The sequence below is a fragment of the Gossypium hirsutum genome, chromosome D13 (assembly GCF_007990345.1).
Source record: "Gossypium hirsutum isolate 1008001.06 chromosome D13, Gossypium_hirsutum_v2.1, whole genome shotgun sequence".
NCBI classification, from domain to species: domain Eukaryota; kingdom Viridiplantae; phylum Streptophyta; class Magnoliopsida; order Malvales; family Malvaceae; genus Gossypium; species Gossypium hirsutum.
Genome location: NC_053449.1, coordinates 42,791,800 through 42,799,322, shown reverse-complemented (window position 1 = coordinate 42,799,322; position 7,523 = coordinate 42,791,800).

Here is a 7,523-nt window from a genome sequence, read left to right as displayed (position 1 = left end):
GATTTGATATTCTGGTAGTTTACTCTGAGTAGGACACTATTATGCATGTTTGAATATTCTGTTGAATACTTATATATGTTATCTGTATGCGAGCATGTTAAGCATGACTTATCTGTATATGTATTCTGTATATATGTTTGGGATGGGAATCGTATATATGAAGGAAGTGGTCTGTACAGCGACCTTTTGCCTATATTCTGGCAGCTTGGCTGCATATTTTCTGTAATGTGTCGCATCGAAACTATATGGTGTGTAGGGATGGGTGAGTATTTTTAACCCCACATGGTGTGATGGGATGGTTGGAGATGGTGTGTAGAGGATGTGGGTAGGATTCTGTATATCTGTACTGGTTATTTGATTCTAAAAAGGCATAAGCCTGAATCTGTATCTGACTGTATATGAGATTTTTGTATGTATTGTATGTCTATTTTTGTTGGGTTACACACTGAGGTTACAAAAACTCACATCTGTTTGTCTATTCTGTTTAGGTAATCCACAGGCTTAGACAGATCAGTGTGACAAAGCCTCACAGTTACCATGAATTCGTAAATTGTTTAAGATTTTAGTTTCTATTTTAATTTAAGGATTATTTTTGGAAGTTTTGTAATAATTGGACTCTCTGGACTGTTTAACTTTTATTTTGGTTTTGGAGGCATTTTAACTTTTATGGCCACATTGACTAAAAACATAGTTTTTACTAAAATAAAGGTTTTTTTGAAAACACTAACTAGATTTTCAACATATAACGATTTCTAACATTCCACTATAAGTTATGTTTTTGTAGATGATTTAGTTAAATAACGTTATTAATGATAACTATAAAACTTGGACGATTTTTCAAACAACTACACAAAGCTTTATTGAAACGACTCTGTTTTCTTAACTCTTCTTAGTGACACCTCTAGATTTGGCCATAACATCTAGGCCAAATTTGGGGCATTACATTTAGTGGTATCAAAGTCAGGTTGCGAAACTCGGGCTGTGAATTTTGGTTTCCAAAATTGTGTTTCAAAAAGAATTGATTTTCAAATAATTTGGATAATTTTAGAAAGTATGTGGTACACCGAGTCTCCGGCACCAATCCTGTAAGTATTTTTGAACTTAGATAGTATACTCTGGATGTAACAGCCCTATTTTGGGCCTAGTCGGAACAGTGGTTTCGGGACCACAAATTTGATGAGGAAAAATTTATTTTTTATTATATTTTTATGGTTTACGATTTTACGGAATGATTTCGTGAAAATTTCGTTCAAAATTTTGACGTTTGGGCACTCAATTTAGCCAAAAGGACTAAATTGTAAAAAGTGCAAAAGTTGAGTTCTACATGTTAGAAGTGTCCAATTGTTATGAAATTTTAAATTGGAGGTAATTAAATGTTAATTAGACCATTGGTTACATTGTGGACAAAAATGGACATGAGATAAGTGAATTAGGGAATTTTTAAGTTAGGGGTATTTTGGTAATTTGGTAATTAAAATGTATTAAAAAGACAAAATAGGCCAAAAATCATCATCTTCAAGCCTTGGCCGAATTTCACAAGGGGGAAGCCATTGCTAGGGTTTTCAAGCTTCCAAGCTCCATAGTAAGTGATTCCAAGCCTCGTTTTTAATGTTTTTTTTACGTTTTTAGAGTCTCGGTAACTTGATTTAGCTTATTCTAGCAATAATTTAATCTAGGGTTCATATTTGGAAAAATACTCATAGGTGAAATATGTTTATTTTGATGTTTTATGGTAGAATATGAAGCTTTAAATTATGTTAAATAACTTTTGCTAGCCGATTTTAAGTGAAAACAAGTAAATTGACATAATCGGTAAAAATACATAATGTTCATAAGTAAGTGTTAGAGTGAGAATTTGATGTTGCCATAGAAGGGAAAAATGTTCAGCATGTCATAAAACATAATAAAAAAGGAATAAATTTTAATTTCTGATCCTAGGGGAAAATTGTAATTTTGTGAAACTTTAAGGGTAAAAATGTAATTTTGCCAAAATTTGATTTTTGGACTGGATTGAATAATGTGAGTGTTAAATATGTTAAATGTGTTATTATAAGTCAAGGAATTGACTTTGATTAGTGAAAAAGGAAAAAATAAGAAAAAGTGAGAAATTTCCCGATTGAACATTCGGAATAAAAAGGGATACGAATGAAGTGACAGAAATGATCACATGTGTGTCGTGGACTGTGTGTAGGCCACTGTGTGAAAGTGAAAGTGATGATCACGTGTGTAGTACTATGTGCAGGCTACTACGTGTATCGGATAGTGATGGTCACATGTGTAGTATTATGTGCAGGCTACTATGTGAACTCGTATCATTGATTATAAGGTGGTTGCCAAGTGCTGATTCCACCGCATCCTTGATTGTGAAAGGGGTTGCTATGTGTTGATTCCCCGTATCATTGATTATAAGGTGGTTGCTAAGTGTTGATTCCACCGTATCCTTGATTGTGAAAGGGGTTGATATGTGCTGATTCCCCGTATCATTGATTATAAGGTGGTTGCTAAGTGCTGATTCCACCGTATCCTTGATTGTGAAAGGGGTTGCTATGTGATGATTCCCCGTATCATTGATTATAAGGTGGTTGCTAAGTGCTAATTTCACCGGGATCCTTTGAACATGAGGTGGTTGCTAAGTGCTGATTCCACCGTGTATCAGTTAATATTTCGAAGTGTTCATCAGGGAAATTGGATAAGTGAAAATATATGTAAATCGAATAAGGTTACGTGATGAATATTGGGTTTGATATTTAATCGACCCTTGAGTAAGATGAAAAGAAGTAATGAAATTATGAAAAAGTAAAATGTGCAACAAAATAGTTTTGGACAGTAACAATAGTGTGAATTTGAAAAATCACCAAAAATGGTGGAAATTGAATTAGATAGTGAATAAGATATGAAATGAAATTTTAAGGAGTCTATTTTTACATAAAAGAAACAGAGAAAACAAAAGAGTTATACATTTTGAGATATTTGAATTTTAGTGAGGCAGGGTCGGATTGATTTTGGAATCCCCTGTTCTGATTTTGGAAAATAATTAAAAATTTTTAAAAAATTACAAGTTATAATTTATATGCTTAGAATCCTTAATGAGTCTATTTTCAAAGGAAACAAATAGAAACATCATCCAAATTCTATACAATGAGATAATTTATTTTTAGTGAAGAGAGGTCAAAGATGTTGAGTAGTGAAATAGATGTGACTTTAAAGAATAAACTGTACTAATTGGCCATGTCAAAAATTTTAAAAATTTTACGGTAAGAAGACATGTGAATCTAGTTTTTGGGAAAATTAACGGATCTTAATTTGGAGCTCTACAGCTTCGGATAAAAATTATTTAGTGACTCTGACTCAAATAGACAGCTTTGAATTTAAATATAAGTGAATAGTGAAATTATGTATAATGCTATTTAAGCATGTTTTATACATAAAGGATGTGGAATGGAAAGGAGGAGGAGGAAAATTAATTATATATATGAACGATTTGTGTATAATTGGTTATATGCTCGATTATAATTGATAAACGTTAAAATAGAAATGATGCTTACATTTGTGTATTATTGATCATGATTTAAGCTCATATGGGAAAATAAAGTTTCATAGTATGTGAGTGTGGTATATTTGGTATATGATTTGGTATGAAGTAAGGTCATGAATGGTTTATAGATTAACTCATGTTGGTAAGTTTGATACATGAATAAATGTTGAACTCGGCCATACTTATAATGCTTATGCTATATGTTTATTTGGCTAACATGTGTAGTGTACACGCTTAAGCTTTGGCCAAGTGGTGGCTGAATTATGCCACGTTAAATTTATAAGCTATGCATTGAAATGGTAAGTGCCTAGATGAGAATATGCTTGTGATCATGGAAAGGGTGGTAATGTTTAAATTATGTAAACTTACTTGAAATGGTTTATCATGTGGTTAATTCCAAAAAGAATTATGTTTAAATGTACTAGCTTGTGACTATGGTTGAATGATATGTTATTGTTTTGTGTGATATTCGTAGGAAATGGGTGTGGAAAGGAAATGAAATACTAAGTTTATACTTGAAGAATAAAATGACGAAAAAGGGGATGATGAGTTGATTTGATGTTGTTATTTAAGCTTAAGTGATGTTTTCATTGTAATACTAAGAATTTTATAAATGTGTTAATGAATGGTATAATCGATAAACGTTGAGTTAAATGGTGAATATGTATTAGTGTTGAACTTAATGATATTGAAGTGTACATGAATTAAATGGAAGTTTCTAGTGATATGATTTGAATTAAAAGAATTATTGTGGTATTGAAATATATATATTGGATTGAGAAATTGATTTGAATTGTGAACATGAAAGATTGTGAATTGAATAAAATGGAAATGAAGCATTGAATTACATGAGTAAGTATCGGGTCTCGTAGGCCCTATTTGTTATGAATATAGTATTTTGAGGATATGTTGTAAAGAATTATAAAAGCATGTTAAAATTTTGAAGAGTTTAAATTTGAATGAAATTTTGTAACTCGGTTTAATACGTTTACATGTGTAAGTGTTGTAGTAATGCCTTATACCCTATTCCGGAGTAGAATACGGGTAAGGGGTGTTACACTGGAAACACTGTAGTTAACACTTTTTGAAAACTACACTGAGTTAGTTAGAGACTAAAACCTCTAGAATACTTCTGAAATTCTGATAATTTAAGCATAAAATATCTGCTAATAAATACTGGAACTGATACATAAAATTTTATAATGTAGATAAATTTAAAATTTACAATGAGCGCTTTTGAGACTCGTGGTAATGGTAATTGTGGGCGCGGTAAAGGTCGTAAAGGGCTCGAGTTGAGTCTTCCTCTTTGGACAGTATGTCAAATTTAAACACTATTGAGACATCGATTTCGTCTGCTACTAAGACTGGGTCTCAAAGCCGCTTGGCTTGGGACGACGCATTGTCCCAAGCCATGTTGAGGGTGTTGAAGAGGGTCGCTAGACCCCATTCTAGATTTGGGGGTCGTGGGTTGATGACTGAACGACTCCGGTCCAATAGAGCTGAGCTGTTTAGAGGTGTCACTAGAGTATCCCCTACTGTGGTCGAGTATTGGTTGGAGGCCACCGAGAGGATTATGAATGATATAGACTATACTCCCGAGCAGAAACTAAAGGGTGCAGTCCCTTTGCTTCACGACGATGCGTATCAATGGTCGTTGTCAGTTGAGGAGGGTACTCAGCTGGATTGTCTGAACTGGGACTATTTTAATACTGCATTCCAGGGGAAGTATGTGGGGGTGAGCTATGTTGATGCTCGTAAGCATGAGTTCATGAATCTCACGCAAGGTGATAGATCTATGGCCGAGTATGAGGCCGAGTTTCTGAGGTTGAGCTGCTACGCTCGAGGCATAGTGGCATCTGAGTATGAGAAATGCGTCCGTTTTGAAGACGATTTGAGAGACAGCTTGAGGGTTCTGATTGCTCCGCAGAAGAAGCGAGAGTTCGCAGTTCAGGTGGATAAGGCGAAAATCACCAAAGAGGTTAAGTGTGTGGAGTGCTAAAATAGAGATGGTGAGAGGCAAGAATAAGAAGGATTTGGAGCCCTCTAGTTCTGTTCAGAAGCTTAAGAAATGGGCCAGACCTGATGGGCCTACTAAAGTGGAGGTTCATATTGCTCCTACTGGGATTCAACCATGTGGTGATTGTGGTAGGCGCTATCTGGACTAGTGTTGGAAGCGGTTGGCGACTTGTCTGAGGTGTGGATCTTTAGAGCATCGTATTAGAGAGTGTCTACAACGGGCTGATCAGATGCAAGCTTCAGGACCGAGTTCTGTACAGCCTCAGATGACAGTTCAGCAACCACCTAGGGGCCGTGGACCAACTAGAGGTGGTAGTGGTATGGGCCGGGGACAGAGAACACCAGACAGAGGTGCTAGTTAGACTGAGGCGAGGCAGCCTGTACTAGTTTATGCTGATCGACCCCGAGAGGATAAAGACGTTCTTGATGTTATCACAGGTACGTTCTTTATTTTTTATGTACCTTATACTGCTATGATAGACATAGGTTCTACACATTCTTATGTAGCTAGTACTACTTCTAAAAACTTGGGGATTTCTGTTGAGTGTACTACTAGTGAGATTATCGTACTGAATTCGTTGAGGCAATCTGTGCAGGCTAGTAGACTTTATAGGAATGTTTCATTAAAAGTGTAAGGGGCTATATTTCTGAAAAACCTGACAGAGCTACCATTTGGAAATTTCGACTTAATTCTGGGTATGGATTGGTTGGTTGAGCACCAAGTTAGTCTATACTGTGCGACTAAAAGGGTTGTTTTGAGGACCAAGGATGATAAAGAGATAGTAGTGATTTGTGAGCGTCGTGATTATCTGTCAAATGTGTTCTCCGCTCTTGTGGCTGAAAAATTAGTTTGAAAAGGGTGTGAGACATATATGGCTTACGTTAGTGTTTCAGTTTCTAGAGACTCTTCTGTTGAAGATATCAAAATAGTGAGAGAGTTTCCAAATGTCTTTCCTGAGGAGTTACCGGGTTTACCTCTGAATCAGAAGTTGAGTTTGGTATTAATCTTCTATTTGGTACAACTCTGATGTCCATAGCTCTCTACTGAATGACACCAAATGAGCTTTTAGAGCTTAAGGCTTAACTTCAAGAGCTTCTAGATCTGGTTTCATCCATCCTGGTGCATCTCCGTGGGGGGCACCAATTCTATTTGTAAAGAAAAAAGATTGTACCATGAGGATGTGTATTGATTACCGGCAATTGAATAAACTGACTGTGAAGAATAAGTATCCACGTCCGAGGATCGATGATTTGTTTGAGCAGTTTTGAGGGGTTTCAGTGTTCTCGAAAATAGATTTCTAATCTGGGTATCATTAGCTTAGAGTTAAGTAATGGGATGTTCATAAGACGTCGTTTAGGACTCGTTATGGGCACTACGAGTTCCTAGTTATGCCCTTTAGTCTGACAAATGCTCTGGCTATATTCATGAATTTGATGAACCAAGTGTTTCAGTCGTATCTGGATCAGTTTTTCGTGGTCTTCATTGACGATATTCTGGTTTACTCTAAGACTAAGGATGAGCATGATGAGCATATTAGAGTAGTGCTTCGGATACTCCGAGAGAAATAGCTCTACGCTAAGTTGAGCAAGTGTGAGTTCTAGTTGCAAGAGGTAACTTTTTTGGGGCACGTGGTTTCTATTGAGGGAATCCAAGTTGATTCTAGAAATATTGAGGTTGTGCTTGATTGGAAACAACATAAGAATGTATTTGAGATCTGTAGTTTTCTGGGTCTTACGGGATATTATCGACTGTTTGTTAAGGGGTTCTCTCTGATTGCAGCTCCTTTGACTAAGCTTTTGCGCAAGGGAGTTCCTTTTGTTTGGACTGATGTACAACAATCGAGCTTCGAAAAGATCAAGCCTGTTCTGACTCAGGCTCCTGTTCTAATACAGCCTGAATCTGGTAAAGAATTTGTGGTCTATAGTGATGTATCGCACGTTGGTTTGGGATGTGTACTGATGCAGGATGGTA